Source organism: Callorhinchus milii, unplaced genomic scaffold, assembly GCF_018977255.1.
Source record: "Callorhinchus milii isolate IMCB2004 unplaced genomic scaffold, IMCB_Cmil_1.0 Scaffold15, whole genome shotgun sequence".
In the NCBI taxonomy this organism is placed as follows: domain Eukaryota; kingdom Metazoa; phylum Chordata; class Chondrichthyes; order Chimaeriformes; family Callorhinchidae; genus Callorhinchus; species Callorhinchus milii.
In genome coordinates, this window is record NW_024704756.1 from 4,118,278 (window position 1) to 4,121,461 (window position 3,184).

At 44.5% G+C, this 3,184-nt stretch overlaps 1 non-coding gene across 1 annotated transcript; it reads right to left on the reverse strand.

Moving 5' to 3' along the window:
- Positions 1-437: 437 nt before the first annotated feature.
- On the reverse strand, positions 438-509 carry trnag-ccc. The gene has a single exon. It is a non-coding gene; the product is annotated as a tRNA-Gly (tRNA).
- Positions 510-3,184: the final 2,675 nt, after the last annotated feature.

Below are 3,184 nucleotides of genomic sequence, written 5' to 3' on the forward strand. Positions count from 1 at the left end.
AGTGGCCTGAGGGGTGAGATAGTGGCGGAGTCCGGTGATGTTACGGAGGTGAGGGAAGGCAGAGCGGGTCATGGCTTGGATGTGGGGAAGAAAAGACAGTTGAGGGTCGAACAAGACACCTGGGTTCCTGACTGGCTGGTGAGTTGAAGTGTGCAACCATGGAGGTTGATACTACCAGAGCCTGAGGTGCAGAGGTGCTGGCACGAGCCAATCAGGAGGGCCTCAGTCTTGTTCACATTCAACTGTAGGAAATTTGCCCTCATCGAGGAGTTGGTCCTAGAGTTGAAGGTGGAGGCAGAAAGATAGAGTTGGGTGTCATCCGCGTATATATATGGAAGTTGACCCCATTTCTGCAGATTATATCACCAAGGTAACCGGGTTCCTAATTACCGCTGGGTTAACAGAGGCATGTGGAGTAAAGAAACTTGCCCAACATTTCACCCTGCCAGGAATCGAACCCAGGTCTCTCGCTTGGGAGGCCAGTGCTCTAACCACTGAGCTACAGGCCTTTGGTTCTCTTCGACACTGGGCTTCACCAGTGTGACTGGCCCTGGCTCCCTTTCCTGACTGCTGTCCAAGTCTTGTGTCTGTAAAGTGGTGCAAAACAGCGCTACGTCTTATAGCTCACTCTTGGCTTGGTATCATCGTCTAGATACCGTCTCTGCAGCCTTCATTGATCAAGCTCGTCAAAGGCAGAGACCTCATAAACCATCTTATTTTGTTTGCTAGCACTGTGCAGACGAGCATCTGGAACATCAGCCTTTGTGATTCCTCCAGGGCTCAGGGTTGAAAAGAAAAGAGTTTCTTAGAAGTCACAACTACATGTTTTTTTCATGGTATTTTCAACCACAGATTTCTGAGAATTGCTCGAGAAAATTGTTAGCGCATGTTTAATGTGACTGTTTCAATTGAATGCCTTCTGTTTTTTTATGATCATAAAACCATATGTCCACTTTTTAATCCAGTCTCAACCTTGGAAGCAATCAACAACCACTTGGGTTTATATAGCATCCCTCACGCACGGTAGCGTCTCACAGCGCTTAACAATGGCGGAGTACGACATCGAGCCAGGGGTGGGGGGAGGCGTGGAGGTGACCGTAGGCACGGTCGAATAGGAAGGTCTTTCAGGAGCCAGCTGAAGATGGGGAAGGAAGGGGCGAGGCAGAGGGATAGAGGGAGAGTGTTCCTGCGTTTAGGGATGTAGTGATTGAAAGTACAGCCACCAGTGGTGGAACAGAGCAATGGTGCCGGTTGAAGAATATAATAAAACTACATGGCGTAGATAGATAAAGTTAGATTAAGTAAACAAAATGTAATATCAAAGTTTAAGAAATAGAAATAGGATGGAAAAACATAGCCAGTGGGAAAAAGAACAGGACGATGAATGGAAACAATTAAAATGCCTGAATTTTTATGTTCAATGTAATTTTTAGCTATTTTGTAGATTACGGTTATCATTACATCAATGTTAGTTTAATAAACCTAGTAATTCTTAGAGGGACGTTAAAGGGAATAAAGCTCTAAATAGGAGAAATCCAAAGCAATAGTTATAGACACAAGGCAGCAGGACAAGAAGGTACAGGTTGAGGATGGTGACATGCAAAGGTAGTACATCACAAGATCACATGATTGATTTGAATGAAGAATGCTCTTCAGCCCATTTGATCTCATCCTTGCAGAACACTGTCAGCTGGACTCAGTGGTAGCACTCCCACATCTGAGTGAGAAGGTTGTCAAATCCCACGTTGGGCCGTGAACTCACATAGTCTAAGATGACAATGCAGTGCTCGGGGTGTGTGGCGCTATCGGAGGTGCCGTCCTTTGAATGGGACCTTAAACCAATTGGCTGCCGTGTTTCGCCTACAAAATGCACATCCAATCCACTTTACTGTATATCCTGTGAAGCGCCTTGAGAAGTGTTGAGGACGTGATAAGGTGCTATATCAAATTCAAGGATTATTATTATTATTATTAAACCGAGGTCCTGCCTGCCTGTTCAGGTGGACATTAAAGATCCCATGTCGCTACGCGAAAAGGGAAGAGAGTTCCTCTCTCCCCGTGACCCAGCCAACAATCCCCCAAATAAAATTGGTCACTCACTCCATGGCTGTTTGTGGGACATTGTGGTGCGTAATTCTGCGGCCACATTTACCACAAATACATAGTCACTCCACCTGACAATAAATCCTGTAAAGCAGCACTCAGAAAGCACTAAAATGAACAAAACCTGTCATAACCGGGTTCTGATGTACTGCGAGGTAAACAGAGGCGTGTGGAATAAGGGATTCACCCTGCCAGGAATCTAACCTGAGTCTTCTCGCTTGCCAGGCAAGCGCTCTAACCAATACAGGGCAATGCTACAGAACTCCACTTTCTCCCAGCGGGGAATGTAAGTGCCCGCATGAATGGGCTGTAAATAAGCATTTGTTCTCAATGCCGTGGGGACTGACCTTTAGTAAAGTAATTTAAAATGCTGAGTTTATGAAGTCTAGATTAGAAAAGTAGTGTTAATATAAAAGGTACGTCAGCGGTTTTCACAGGGTATCTGAGAGAATGAGGTTATGCACAGGGGATTACAGACCTGGTAAAATTAAGGAGCTATATCAATTCCAAGAGTTACACAACTGAGAGATTGGAATAAGTTTCATATATTTCTAACAGTACAAAGGTTTGAATCTAAATCACTTATTGAGTCCTGTAGTTTAGCGGTTAGAGCATTTACCTCACAAGTGAGAGGACCTGGGTTCGATTCTGGGGCAGGTGAAATGTTGGGCAAGTTTCCTTATTCCACATGCATCTGTTTATCCAGCAGTAAGTAGGAACCTGGTTGTTAGTCGATTGGCGGATCGCTTTTCCGGAGGCAATAATCCTTTAAAAAAAATTGACCGCCCAATCCATGACTGGTTATGGAATACTGCTGTGTGCAATTGGCTGCCGGGTTTCATCCACAAGATACACAGTCACTGCACTTTACAGCGTATTCTGTGAAGCGCTTCAAGACATCTCGATGAAGTGATAAGGCGCTACATCTCATGCAAGAATTATTATTATTATAATTATTAAATCACAATTAAAACTTGCACAGCGTTGTGCTGGTGTTAAACAAAAGCATCTGTGAATGTGATGTGGCAACTTTCTTGTATCTCTTGTGCGTACGTCATGTGCCTTCACCCCACTTAATAGT